This window comes from Ipomoea nil, unplaced genomic scaffold (genome assembly GCF_001879475.1).
Source record: "Ipomoea nil cultivar Tokyo-kokei standard unplaced genomic scaffold, Asagao_1.1 scaffold1936, whole genome shotgun sequence".
Classification (NCBI taxonomy): Eukaryota; Viridiplantae; Streptophyta; class Magnoliopsida; order Solanales; family Convolvulaceae; genus Ipomoea; species Ipomoea nil.
Genome location: NW_017618364.1, coordinates 2297098 through 2312768, shown reverse-complemented (window position 1 = coordinate 2312768; position 15671 = coordinate 2297098). Strand labels below are relative to the sequence as shown.

At 35.8% G+C, this 15671-nt stretch overlaps 1 long non-coding RNA gene across 2 annotated transcripts; it reads left to right on the top strand.

Moving 5' to 3' along the window:
• Positions 1–12864: 12864 nt before the first annotated feature.
• On the top strand, positions 12865–14779 carry LOC109146627. Of its 2 annotated transcripts, none has more exons than XR_002048472.1 (4): positions 12865–13027; positions 13330–14045; positions 14151–14175; positions 14525–14779. It is a non-coding gene; the product is annotated as an uncharacterized LOC109146627 (long non-coding RNA). The 2 variants fall into 2 exon arrangements; XR_002048471.1 differs by having other exon boundaries at positions 13304–14045.
• Positions 14780–15671: the final 892 nt, after the last annotated feature.

The following is a 15671-nucleotide window of genomic DNA, read 5'->3' as shown; positions in this document are numbered from 1 at the left end:
GCGTATATCTACACGTTAGCTATTAATTGAGAAATTATTTACTTGAATTCAAGCATTGATAACATCAGAAAACATAATCGGTGCAATTCAATTCTTCAATTATATTATATGATATTCGATGTTATAATTTATACAATTGTATATCAATCTAAATATTTTTAAAATATTATAACAAATTCATTCCGTGCAACGCACGGGCACAAATACTAGTACAACATAATAGGAAAATCCATCAATTGATTTTTGTGTTGTACCCCAGACATCTGTATATATCAGCTCTAAAGGTTCAGAACTAATTAAAGAATTATCAGAAAATGGGAGTTTGTGACTTTTATTAACATGACATGAGATGCAATGAAATTTGGAAATATCAGATAACTCAGGAATGGAACTTCGAAGAACCGAGAGAACCCGACGAGACGGATGGCCGACACGGTGATGCCAGTCAGACACTGGAAGTGAGGCAACATTTATCTGAGGAGACCACGAAGGAACACAATAAACGTCATGCACGTTCTGGCCCTGAATGAGACGTACTCCCGTGCGAAGATCCTTCACAACAAAATGAAACGAAAAAAACTCAACCGAAACTCAATTAGTTTTACATAGTTTTGACACAAAAATTAAATTTTTGCGTAATTGCGGAACACATAAGACATTCTTCAACGAAAGATTACGAATAGAATTATGAAGAATAGTGTGACCCGTATGAGTAATTGGGAGTCTATTACCATTGCCCAGTTGTGTTTCGTCAGACCCTCCATAGTCAACAAACGAATGCAAGTTAGAAGCAGTGATCGTGGCATGATGGGAAGCTCCACTATTAAATAACCACGGTTGATGATGTGGAGTAGACACTGTAGTGGTATTGACCGCCGGAGCATAAGGTTGTGAAAATGATGACTCACTAAGCTGCAAATTATTTTCCTTTAAAAACTTTGCCAATTTCCTGCAAAAACGAACCTCATGTCCTGGGTACTCACAGAATCGACAAAACGACCATTCATGTTACCTCCTTGATTCTGGCGGTTGTAATTATTATTCGAATTACCAAACCGTCTGAAATTGGAACTACCACCATGATTAGAATCAGTTCGGTTAGAATTATTATTCTAACAGGTGTAGTTTTGTTGCCTTTGTTTTTGGGTTAAATTTGCTGTAGCAACCAAATTTTGTGCTTCTTCAACATTTGCTTTTAGCACACGTTCATAATCAGTAAGAACGTCTGTTAATTCGGAGAAGGCAATCGGTGTCTCACGAACACGAAGAGCCGCAACAATGGAGCTAAACTCATCACCCAATTGGGTAATAACATGAACCACCAGATCTTCTTCAGAAACAGGACTCTGAACCAAAGCTAACTCATCGACAATGGCTCGCATTTCCTGAAGAAACTCAGATATTGTTTTACCACCTTTTGGATTCTTGGCTAGTTCGGCTTTGAGGAATACAATCCGATCCCGAGAAGCATTCACATAACTCTCTTTAAGACGACACCATGCATCATGCGCTGATCCAGCCGAGGAGATGACCGGTTGGATCGCGTCAGAGCAACTCCCAAGGAGAGCACTGACAAGAGTTTGGTACGTCTTGACGATACCAAACTAAATAAAGAGGGTTAACAACTTTCAATGCAGTATCACTGAATTGAGCTGGTGTCACGGTCGTCCCATCAATGTACCCATCTAGATTCATCCCAATAAGAGTAGACTGAACTTGGCGACTCCATACAGGGAAATTCGATGGGGTACGTTTAATGGGGAAGTGGGTAGAGGCACTGAGGTGAACAACAAAGGTTTCAGAAGTCACCGCCATTGAAAAAAAATAGAATAAAACTCGTTAGAGTGAAGATGGCTATGATACCATATAGAAACAAAGCTTGGAGAAAGAATGTATGTATATTGCATGTTACAACAAAAGAACAGACAAGTATATACAGTGGCGGACTCAGAAATTTTTTTCAGTGGGGACGAAACACATTAAAATAAAAGAGATAATTTGATAAAACATAAAACACTTAAAAGTATAGCCATAAATATTGTTGGATGTGGACGAAAAATAAAACACATCAAAACTTTATAAAAAATATTCATAAGAAAATATGAAACATAATTAATTTGATAAAATAATTCGAATAAAAAATACATTATAAACACATCTCATTATTAATATAAAAGAAAGTTATATATAGTGGGTAAATTTCACAATTAATTATAAGTATTTAAAAGTAATAAGAACTACAACTTGCACGCTAAGTAACAGGGAGTAAATGTACATGTTGCTGGAGAGGGATTTGAACCCTGGTATCTTTGAAAGTTAACATGCACATCGTACCACCTGATCTACTCAACTTTTGTTTATCTTTATCTATTTTATTGTATTTATACTAAAACTTATACTATATATACATATATACATACAAGGGTTATATATGGGGTGGGGGTGGGGTGAGGGGGGGCAGCTGCCCCCACTGCCCCCATGCTGGGTCCGCCTCGGAGTATATATAGCTTACAGGGAGAGAAATAAGCAATGAGTTATACCAGAGAAGTGTTATTCTAAAGGAAAGAAATAACAAGAATAAATACAAGACTAATAACGCCCCGCAAGATGGAGGATCCGTCAGCCATGGCAGCAACTATGAGAATCAACACAACTTACACCTGATCATGAGTAATAATCTGTAAGCCATGGCAGCAGCTACCAGCTTGTGTAGATTCTTGAATATCCCAGCCTTTTCACTCTTTCTGCTTGCCTCTTTAGCGTCTTCACTCTCATTTGATTATTGCCAAACATCACTACTAATGATATATTGTTCTCAAGGCTCTAAAGAACATCAACGTCGAAGGAGCCTAAATGTTGTGGCCCTGAGATCAGTTCTCCACGGCGCCAAGATCCTCCATGGAGATGTCAATGCCGGTTACGTTTACGTGAAGATCGAGCGGTCACTACATGGGGATTGACATAACTAAGAGGTAATTGGCTTGCTACATGCATTTTGGCACGCAAAGTGTTAATATTCCGTATATATTATGACTTATTCTTTATTATATTTATAATTTACAATAATATTTTATATACACATGAATCTCATTTAATTTATATGGTTTTGTGCTCTTGAACTTTAACTGCAAGCAATAATATTATGATATATATTGCTTTGCTCGCATGGACAGTTCAACCGGTCATAGAGGTGAAAGTTGGAAAGAAAGAATGATATATATTGCTTATCATTTCTTACATAGTTATCTTTTACTCCGTATATTATTTAACTCCCAAGATATAAATGGTTAATTTTGATGATATCTTGTTATGTTTATGAGCAATCATTATTGCATGGACTATGGTCTACACAATCGTGTGGACCATAAATAAAAAGTACATTTTTAATATACAAAGGGTACATTATTTTATATAATGTACATTCCTTACACAAATAATGTATCTTCAGTACAAAAATAATGTACTTTTAATATATTAAAAATATACATGATATTCATGGTCCACACAATAATTTGTGGTTTACGAGTATGTGGGCATGTATTTCTTAGGCTTGGAGTTATAAACAGTATATATTTATATACGGTGTTCCTTGTAGTTTAAGATTAAAAAAGAAACAAATTGTTTATGTGTTTAGATAATTGAGGAATACAAATTTATCATACCCATGATTAATTTATTAGTGGGGGCTATATGTTCTTTCAAAAATTTGAATATGCTATGCATATATATTGTTGTCACATGATTTAAATATTTGAATCATGTACTAAAATTAAATTATTTGTTTGAATAAAGGTGACAATGCAAGCATATTTCAAAGGCTTTAATCTAAAAATTGCAATTTGTTAGTAACATATAAGAGTTACATTCTCAATGGAAAGCTTAAATCATTCTTGAATTCTTTCTCTAGGAATGTGAGTTTTTAAGTAAATTTTGATTTAACCGTTAGACTTGAGAGTTTTTAAAGAGTAGGGTGTTGATCATACTAGTTGAAACGCCACATGAAATAAGTTTGAACATATACTACCTTGTAATATTAATATTAATATTGTATAGTACTCAAAAAACAAGAGTATTTGTGCTATTAACATTAACTGGTCAACTATAATCCCGTTACGATTTTGTGATCCTTGAACATCCATACCAATAGTTTTTTGTTCATTTTTTGGATGACATCGAATGTGGGAGAGGATGATTGGAGGAGAGAGGAGAGAGGAGAAACAAAATTGGTTTTTTTGCGGGCCCAAGAAGGAGAGAGAAATAATTTAAAAAGTTAGAATGCATGCGCGTTGAGCACAAGCTGAGCACATGGCGCATGTACTGCACTCGCCCTCTAGGCGCTCCCTCCCATCTCATCTTTTCTAGTCATATTTGCAAAAACTCCTAAAAAATCACAACTAATGCGGATGCTCTTAGAGCATAATCCCCATTTGGAGATTTATGACCAGTTTTTTAGGAGAAATGAGTGAGGTGGGGGAGAGAAAATGGAGAGAGTTATATGAGGTTGTTGCAGGAGGATGCGATTTTTTGTCACCTTGAGTGGGCCCCACAAAAAAAGGAGAGCAAATCACATCGCGTGAAGTGCACGCTCCCGCTGGACGCGTTAGAGACTTTGTTTTGTTTTGGGAAAAAGGTACAAATAAACCATTGAACTATTTGAGGATAACAATTAAGCCACTGAACTCGAATAAGCTCCAAATTGATCCATGAACCTGGAAAAAAAAGTTCAATTGACATTTTTGGCAGGTTAAAAACAAGTTTTTGCTGATTAAGATGCCATTTGTATATTATTATTATTGTTGTTGTTGTTGTTGTTGTTGTTGTTATTATTATTATCCTACTAAATATTTGACCCTAAAAAAAAAAAAAAAAAAAAAAAAAAACTAAGCATTTGACACTTGACAAGGGTTAAAGCATTTAGGATAATAATAATATGAACCAAAAGCCCCTTTTGGAGTGAAATGGAGGATCAGAGACATATACTACATATTTAATCCAATATAATTGAATTTATTGAATAGTATGAAGAATTGCATATGCATTTCAAATTAGCGGTGAGCATCGGTCGGTTATGGTTAATAACCGACTGATAACCGATGACATTTTTTAAATCTCCATAACCGACCGAAACCGACTGAGCATATACTTTTAACCGATCGAAATCGATTATGTCGGTTTCGGTCAATTATTCGGTTAACCGAATAACCGAGCATCGACAAGTAATATATATATATATATATATATATATATATATATATATATATATATATATATATATATATATATATATATATATATATATATTGTTGGAAAATTCAAAGAGGATGTGCGCATTTCGTGCACTCCTTTTTTGTGGTCAGCATGTTTTGTGCAAAGTTGTGGACATCATTGTTTGTCTCTCTTTGCATGGCTAATATGGGAGAGCTGCTTACTATATAAAGAAGCTCTTACCATATTTGGAATATACACCTGACTTCAAAGTTATTTGTTCTATTCTTCTTCTTTTTCCCGTAGTCTGAGCAATAGTGAGGTTCGCCTACGTGATTGCTAGTGCAAGCTATCCGTAGTTGGTCTGTGTAGCCTATCGAAAGCGTGTCTGGGTTCTAACTGCACCGTTACCGGGCAAATAACGCTTTTAAGGTAGTGTTATTATAACACGGCACAGATTTCCTTTCAACCATACACCAATAGTGTCTGTGCTTCTTAAAAGGCTTCCAGATCGTGCGTTGACGTTGCTATTTTCCCCAACAATTAAAAGCGTTATCCTGCAACAGTCAACCTTCAGCATTATGGCACCTACTGTCATACCGGATCTATAAAAAATCACCGCCCTTGATGGGAAAAATTACAGTAGGTGGGCTCAAAGAATGCTTATTCTTTTTGAGCAATTAAAGTTGGCTTACGTGCTATATTCAGTTGCACCTGAACCTACTCCAACAGTGTTCTCTCCGTTTAGTGCTACAAAATGTAATCATGAACCTGATTACACTCCGGGTGAAGAATCGAGAGAAAGCGGTCCTGGAATAGATTACATTCCGGGTCAAGAACCGGGTGTAACTCTGATTCAATTTAGAAATGACAATGCGGCAGCCAGAGGATACCTGCTGTCACAAATGAATGACGATTTGTTCGACGTCTATGTCAAACAAGATTCGGCAAAAGTCATTTGGGAATCACTGTCAGAAAAGTATGGTTCCAATGAAACTGAAAATCAAAGTGTCAGAACTGTCTACAACAAAAGGAGTAGAAAAATCAAGAAGTTCAAAGGAAGGTGTTTTACATGCAAAAAGCAAGGACACCGAGCACACCAGTGCTACCATCAGAAGGGCAAAACTAGCAAAAGTCAATCTGACAAAGCAAGATGAGTATTGAGTCTCTTTAAATAAATAGTTATTTTGAGTAACTATGTTTGCTCTAGTTCTAAGGGTTCGCATGAAGTCTGGTTATCGTAGTACATGATTTCTAGTTGAGCTGTCTAGATTTTGATTACTTAGTAGTACTTATTTCTTTAGTATTTTGAATACTAATGACATTGATTGAAATAATTCGTGCATAGATATTGCTCAAACTTTTTACTAAAATTGTTTGTATAAAAGTAAGAGCATATATCATAGGCTTCAATTGTAATTTAGTGAGAACCTGGAAAAGTCATCATTCTTGAACACTCTGTCTAGGAAGATGGTTTTTAAGTAAACTTCGGTTTCACCACTCGACCTGGGAGTTTTTAAGAAGTAGGGTGTTGATCATGCAGGCTAGTTAGAGCGCCACTTGATCTTTACCTGAAATGAGGTTGACTTTCATATGTTGCTAATACAATCAAAGCCTTGCAATAGAAGTTGTTGAAGTACTGCAATATTGATCTGCACCCTATGAATGCTTTATATGAGTTTTAAATTCCTTAAGGGAAGGAAAAATTTGTGCTAGTGACAACTCTGAAGTCTCATTGTTGAGAGATATTCCGAATAAATATGAGCTCAAACATATTCCTTGTGTATGAGATTAATTTCTTATAAGAATATGATGTGAAATTTGTGATTATATTGTTCAACTTCATGTAGCATGTGAACAACATTATTTCTATGGCTTACTAACAATGAGCATTTATATATATATTATTTAAACTCTTGGTTGAGTCATATTGAAATACCTATAATTCCTAGTTAAAGGGTAATTGTGATCAATTGAGATAACCAAGTTTGTTGAAATATCAACTGTTGAGCATGTATCAGGCAGAGTGCGAAGCTTCTATAATGCTCCACAAAGCAAGTCGGCAAAACTCAGTCTACAAAGGAGCTAATGATGGGCACCAAATATCAGTCTGGGTAAGAGATCAAATACATTTGACAAAAATATTTGTAAGTATTGCTTTGTGGGGTAATAAACTCCATATATTTTCATCAAAAGTTTCTCTATGGTATTGAGAATAATGATGAAAGAGAATGTGTCATGTTAAACATGAAAATCTCAAGAGATTATTTACGAGTAAACGAAGTACTCGTCAAAGTGCATGTAAGTTTGGTCAAGAGAATCAACTTACTTGAGGGCTAACTATGAGGATTAGTCGTTGACTCATTGGAAGGACTTAAAGTCCAAGTGGTAATGAATTCGTGGTGGATCCTACTTCTGTGGTCAAACGAAACCATGAAAAGAGTTACAAAATAGTACACTAGTTGGTCATTCCGACAGTGTGTGGTGTACCTGTGAGGTTGAGCTGCAGCTCTTAATGAATTCATAACTCTTTGAGAAAGGGTAGTTTTGTTGAGACAAACTTAATGAATTCACCGCACGTGAGGTTGAGCTACAGCTCTTAATGAATTCATAACTCTTTGAGAAAGGGTGGTTTTGTTGAGACAAACCTAATGAATTCACCGCATAATGACATGAGTACAAAGTGCTCGTGGTGCCCATAAATACTCTGTAGCCAGTCATGGTGGTCTGCGTTGAGGTAGACTTGACAGAGTTGAAGGTCTATCCTAGAATAGACCTAACAGGGGATATCTCAGGGTCAAGAGTATGACCTCACATATTTTAAAGCGACCAAAGCAAATTAAGTGCGTTAAGTTCAAACTTTGTCTATTCGATGAGTTCAAGATCAAACTCACTCCCATTTAGAGAAGTACTTAATGTCACTATATGACAGTTCAAGTTTTATACACTGGCATGAAAATTTGTTTTGATCGTTGTCAGGCAATGACAGCATCAGCCTAAGTCCCTTTAATGGTGGGGGATTGTTGGGAGCATTTAAAAGGAAAGGCTTCCTTTTGCCTATCCATGTTGTCCCACATTGGAAGTTTAGCCTCTTATACTCAATTGGGATGGCCTATGTTGAGATAGACCTAAAGAGATCCCTAACTTGAGTGGAAAAAGGCTAACCGCCTCTTATGAAAGACAATGGGGTTATCCCAAGAAGCCGAGTGGCTAAGAACCATGGTGATAACCGTGCAGTTGTGGGGGTGTCCAACACCTTCACCACATTGTGATTCACAAATTGTCGTTTGCGTTGCAAATAACATTGCCTATGTAGAAAGAAACGACTTAATACTGATTTATGTCTTTACTACTCTATAAGCCTTTAATGGTAGTCTATACTAAGATAGACTTGATAGAGTTAAAAGTCTATGCTGAGATAGACTTAATAAGACATAAAAATCTGTAATGCGGTAAGACTTGTCAGAATTAAAAATCTATGTTTTGATAGACTTTGACAGGGTAGAAGTCTATTTTTGAGACAGACGTAACATTCTTGAATACTAAGGGTGTTCATAAGAAGTCAAAGAGTTTGACTTTCGTAGAACCTGCTTTAATTTTTGAGTTGGTGTGTACATTCGAATTCAAAATTTATCTAACCGGTGAGTTCAAGATTCACATCACTCCCGGGAAGAAAATTACTCAGTGTTACTACGTGCCAGTTCAAGTTCTCAAACACTGACATTAAGATCAACTCATTTGTGTTGCTCAAACTTTATCCTTTTCCTTTCCTCTTTAAATTTGTGGGGGATGGTTGGAAAATTCAAAAAGGATGTGCGCATTTTGTGCACTCCTTTTTTTGTGGTCAGCATGTTTTGTGCAAAGTTGTGGACATCATTGTTTGTCTCTCTTTGCATGGCTAATATGGGAGAGCTGCTTACTATATAAAGAAGCTCTTACCATATTTGGAAAATACACCTGACTTCAAAGTTATTTGTTCTATTCTTCTTCTTTTTCCCGTAGTCTGAGCAATAGTGAGCTTCGCCTACGTGATTGCTAGTGCAAGCTATCCGTAGTTGGTCTGTGTAGCCTGTCGAAAGCGTGTCTGGGTTCTAACTGCACCGTTACCGGGCAAATAACGCTTTTAAGGTAGTGTTATTATAACACGGCACAGATTTCCTTTCAACCACACACCAATAGTGTCAGTGCTTCTTAAAAGGCTTCCAGATCGTGCGTTGACGTTGCTATTTTCCCCAACATATATTAGTTGTGTAAATCTGCACAGTAACTAAACAAACTTAATGAAGGTTTATTTCGCTACTCTAAATCTATATATATATATATATATATATATATATATATATATATATATATATATATAATAATAATAATAATAATAATATAAATAATAGTGTCGATTATTCGACGACCGCGGTTATTACAGCTTCATAATCGATAAATAACCGAATAGCTGAATAACCGAAATCTTTTTTTGCCTCATAACCGATAACCGACCGATAATCGAAATTATCGGTCGATTCGGTTATCGGTTTTTCGATAATTATGCTCACCCCTATTTCAAATCCCATACGTATATCAATGTTGAATATTGAATATATTTAGACGTGGACGGAGAAGTAAAGATTGTCCCCGTCGATCTGCGTTTATCTTTTTTATTAAACATGTAGCTTTCGACGTATTTTTAGTTGTTTTTTTTTTTTTTTTTTTTGTAGTATGTAGCCTGCACAATTGCTCTTATTTTTGCGTAGCTCAAAAATAAAATAAAAATACACTATGCATCCTAATTACAAAAAAAACTTGTTGTTAACTTAATAAAAAATACTAATTACACTTTTTTCGAGGTTAATGGATCAACTGGTGTATTCCCAAATACTTCAATGACTTATTTATACTTTTTTTCTTTTATTTTTGTCTTTTTCTTGATATTTCATTTTTTGTCTTATTTTATTCTTTTTTTACCTTCTCCCATATTTTCTCTTTCCTATTCACTTCTACACAAACTGGCCTAAAAAAACCACACCAAGAACCCACAATTGAGGTTTTCACAAAAAAAAAAAGAAAAAAAAATCTACTATTGAGAATGCCATTACCTACTACTAGGCTACTACAGATTCTTGAGTAGAGCTCAAAGAGTCAACGCTTCTTGGTATAATGAGCTACCGTAGATATTCCTTCCCTAGATACTAGCATGCACAATTCACTCCACCCAGATATCCACAAATTTCATTGGAAATATGCACGAATATAAAATGTAATAATTTATTACTGCCTCTCCGTCCTTTGATCTTCCATGTCGTCTGTGCTATAAATACCATGTTACATACGTTGTTGACACTCGTACCTTCAATTCGAAGCACACTGCGTACGTTCTAGCAAGTTGAAAGGCACTGCAATGAGTTCTCAGGAAGGAAGCAACTGTTCTGGGCAACCGTCGAAGAAGGCCGGAGTGGATGGTGCAACCATCGGCGGCGGAGTTGTGGCTATTCTGGGCCTGATCTGGGCGGCTGTTGAGCTTTTCGGAGGCTCGAAAAGCGACCGCCGGACGATGAAGGCTCCTGGCAGGGATTATAGGATCTTCAGGGATGAGTTTGAGCGTGATCCGGGTTCCTATTTCCGTAGTCTTCGTGACAAGTAATCGTATCATGTTTGGAGCGAATTGAAGTCCGTTCCTCTGATCTGATTTGTTCCAGATAGATATGCAGATCAGATGTTTGGTTGTTCTGGTCTTAATTGTGGTGTTTTAAGCTAAGGATGTTGTTTTGTTTAATCGCATGTATGTATGTATGGACTTTTATGGTTTTTGTTTAATAAAAATGGAAGGGCTTCGCTTTGTTTTATTATCATATCATTTCATGTATGTGTTAGATAATAATATTAAGACTAACACAAACTGTAGTAAACGAGTAACCTGCCTCGTTACAGCGGAAGCTTTAGGATCGCCCAAATATCCCCAGCCATAGCCGTTGGTATTGCCACGAGATGGTAAATCTGCAGAATAAAGGTTAGTGTCGTTTTGTCTACCACTTCTCTCCCGAATACGTGATGGTGCGTGTCCTGAACACGGGAGCTATGGGAGGACTATTTTGCTTAGAAGCCTACATGCCATCAACATAGGCAGATATTCAGTTAAAGCTTAACTGAATATCCTGAGTTGCATAACAGATTAAGTCACTAATTGACTCAATCTCCTACTTGCACCACAACCACCCAATAATACAATATATTATAATATATTGTATTTAGGAAAAATACTTACAGTATGATCATTTATTTCTTCGCCTTTGTCTTCATCTATCATATCACTTCCGTCCTAGCTTTACATCGCAGGCTCAATCTTTGTGGAAGCCTAATGTAACCTCGTTTGTGTTGTCCATCGAAAGCAATCCGGTATTTTAAGACATGTAGCACCGTCTCCCCGCGCATATATATTTGCTTTTAAGGCCGTCACAGACAGTACTTCTCATTTTTTTTTTTTTATAGTTTTTCTACATTGTTCGAACTTGATCAAGTTCATTCCAACACAGTTTTCCAATATTGTTTTGTTTATATATACAACATTGGTGTTATGTGTTTGAGCTGGATTATGATATCTATTGGGGTTATTATGACGATGAGGATTATATTATGATGATTTTGAGTTGGGCTATGATGGCGGCCGTTGCACCTCTTCCTCCTCCGTTCTCTCTCCCTACTGAGTACTGGCTACTGTGGTTCGTCCTTCACAGTTCACTCCTCCCTCTCACTGAGGATTTTGTGAAGTAATTATTTAATGTTAGTGATTCTTTGAAGTGTGAATATTGATTTGATGATTTATATTTTAAATTTATTCTCTAGTTGAACACTTGTTAATTTGTTAGTGAAACAGTGAATTATGAATAGAAATTATATAATGTGTCTCTGTTTGACGGTAGTTTCTCAACCTACTGAAACACAAAGAGCCAGACTCGAACTCATAATAATCTTCCAAATGGAAGTCCAACTCGGGTACCATTAGACCACATAGTTCTGTAAACCTTTGTTAGTTACAAATGTTTGTGTTTTATTTTTTTTTTGGACGGGCTGGCCTGTCAAATCACGGGTTGGGTTGTAAATGCAAACCCGTGGAAAATGGACTCGACCCGTTTTGACAGCACTAAGCTAATATCATCATTTTTAGAATTGTCAAGACGAGCCCGTCCGGCCCGTATAGGCTGGCCCATCACGGGTTGGTAAAACGAGCCAGACCCATTTCCCAATACGGGGCAGGAACTTGGCACAACCCGTATACATCGGGCTGGTGGGCCAAACGGGCTAGTCCGTTTTTTTTTTTAATATTATCTTTAGCCACTGCTGGAAAATTCGCTATTTCCGTCCAACCGTAAATTGGTCGGTATTTTAATAAAAATTTCATCTTCCCGTGGCTAAAGATAGTTGGACGAAAAATTGATCGAAAATTCCGTCCAACGCGTAAGTGTTGGACGGAAATTCCGTCCAATGTCTAATGTTGAAAGGAAATTCTGTCCAACCTGTAGTGTTGGTTGGTAAACTCAAATGGACTAATAGGTACAAATTAAAAAAGATAAGTATTTTAATTTCCGTCCAACAACATATTGGACGAAAATTTAAATATTTTAATCTTCTCTTCTTTTTTATCAGTTGAAGTGTCAAGACTTTCCCTAATTCCCTCCCGTCCAAGACTGAAGACTACCGCTGAAACACTCTGACGCACGGTTTCATTGTGACGGAAGTCGTCAACCGCTCAAACGCTCTCCAAAAGCTCCGTCGCGGCCTGGGGATGACGGCAACAACGCTCCGCCTTCAGATCTGTCTCAAAGGCTCAAAGGTAACGATATTTTTTTTCTTAAAATAGATCTCAGATCTGTCTTCTCCGCCGGAATCACATCCACCGCCGGCGAGACCGGATCTGTCTCAAACCACGCTCCGCCTTCAAATCTGTTGTATTGATCTTTATGTCGATGTATTTATGCAGAAGCTTATAGTGAAGTATTGCATTCCATATTGGAGTATTTTTATTTCTTTAAGGATATTTCATGCTTGTATGCTTTGTTTATCTCTAAATTGTCGTGCTTGCTGATTCATTCAAATTGGTTGCTTTTAGGATTCTTTAATTTGTTTGTCCCATAGGACTGCCTTTTGCCGTAGTAAAGGGTCACAGGTAATTTTAAAGCTAGGGGAGTTGCGGAATACCAAAGTATTTGGATGCTGACTGGATGAGAACTGATGTTATTGGCAGTAGAAGGAGGGGGTTTCTTCTCTTCTTCAGCTTCTGGGTATAGCAAAGGCCTTGCCCTTCTTCCGTTAAGGTTGGTTCTACTCAGCACCTAAACCCTAGTTCTGCAATACCTCTGATCTGTTGAGGGTGCCCTTAAAAATAAGAGGCAATATGTGAAAAGAGTAATGATGTCTCTGGTCATACTGAGAGAAAGAAACTATAATGGACAGATACATTTGGCGGTGAGCTTTTTGAGGTCCAAGAATTTGAGCTTTGGTATGAATTCTAGATCCTTCAATATTCTTTCAAGTGCAAGTAAGTTCATAATATTTATCTTGCTTATTGCTGAACTTTGTTGGAACTTTCTTAATGTTGTGAGACTACTTAGGAACTACTTCATGTTAAATATGTGTTTGGGACTTGTGAAGGTTTTATTGTGAACCCATTTAGATAGGGGAAATATGTTGTGTAGATTTTATTATATTTCTATATGTTGTGTGAGGATTGGGAAATAAACTTTTGAATTTGTTAAAAACTGAATGCAGGCCACAGTTGATGAAATAAAGAGTATGTTTTCAACTGTTAGCTTTGTATGGGATGTGTTTATTCCTCAAAATGCAGAGACATGGTATAATTCAATGAATTAATATTTTATAACCTCTTCTTTCATATTTTTTTTAATTGTTTATCGTATTATCATTAACCTTGATTATATTTGAATGGCATTTTGCAGTTTGTCTAAGGGTCAAAAAATCAAGGTATGTATATTATCACTTGCTTTATTTTTGTAAATGGTCTCTTACCAATTATGTTGTATCAGTGCTTGAGATTCATACCACATATCTTTGTCATGTTTTCTCAAGTCAAGTAACTTTAGCTTTGTGTTATCTGATTTTGGTTTAGGAGAAACTTTATAATTGGTTATGTACAGGTTTGCTTCGTTTTCAGTTTCTTCTTACTCTTATTGGATATGGTTCTCTCATACTTTGCTCATGTTCTGACTCTTGCTTTAGACTAAATTGCTTCACCTTAGTGTCTATGTTGGGATGCACTTGTAATCTAAATATACATGTTTCTATTATTTTTTTTTTAAAAAAAAATTTGTAGATGAGGGAGAAAAAAGGTGATTAGCTGAAGAACAAGGCACGGATTTTTGAGATTAAATTGGAGCTAACCGGGTGATCGACTAAATGATGAAATACAAGCTCCTTCATGAAGATTAATTACTTTATGTTTTATGATTTTTTTTTTTTTTTTGTGTATGGCAATAGTGCATTGGTTAAATATTTATAGATCGGACATGATTCTATCTTTTTATTGTAAATAATTTTAATATTTAAATATATTTTCATTTTGAATTTAGATAGTGTGTATATTATTTTGTAAATGATATAGAATGTATTGACAACCGATAAAACAAAATTATAGCAAGATCAAAATAAATAAAAACAATTTATATAAATATAGATTTTCCTGCCAACAATTGATCACTATTTCCGACCAACAGTTGGATAGAAATCAACATAACGGACTAGGGGAATTTCCGACCAATATGTGGTCGGTATTTCCGTCCAACAAGTCAAAGTTGGACGGGAATACCCATCCTAAAAATGGTGGGTTACCATTCGAAATTTCCGTCCAACTTTGACCTGTTGGACGTAAATTCCGACCGAAATATGATATTGGACGAAATTAGCGATGTTCATTTTTCCGAGGTCTCATTTTGGACGGAAACCCGTTTTCCGACCAATAACCCCCATTTTCCGTCCAATTTTCGTTGGACGGAAATAGCAGAATTTCTAGCAGTGACATGTGTACAACAAGAATTGAACCTTTGACCTCCCATACACATATCTAAACTTTATTCCACTTGAAAAACATGTATTGTTGAAATAAATTTTGTGTATAAACATAAAAAAATGTATCTAGATATATATATATGAATCGTACACATACTCACATACACACATGTAAACTCTAATTAACTTATAGGAGTTTATAAAACATATACAATAAATAAACTTTATGTTAACTATATAATTATATTAATATTTACATAAAATTATAATTAATCATATAAATAAAGTTTGTAAATATAATATGATTAATTTAACTATATATAATTGAATTTATAATTAACTATTTAAAGTTATGACTTCTGTTGTGTAAATGAACTTCTAGCATCATAATTTCATTATATACATTTTTGAACTATATTATGTTCTGCATACTACGATTGAAGCATGTTTTCTGG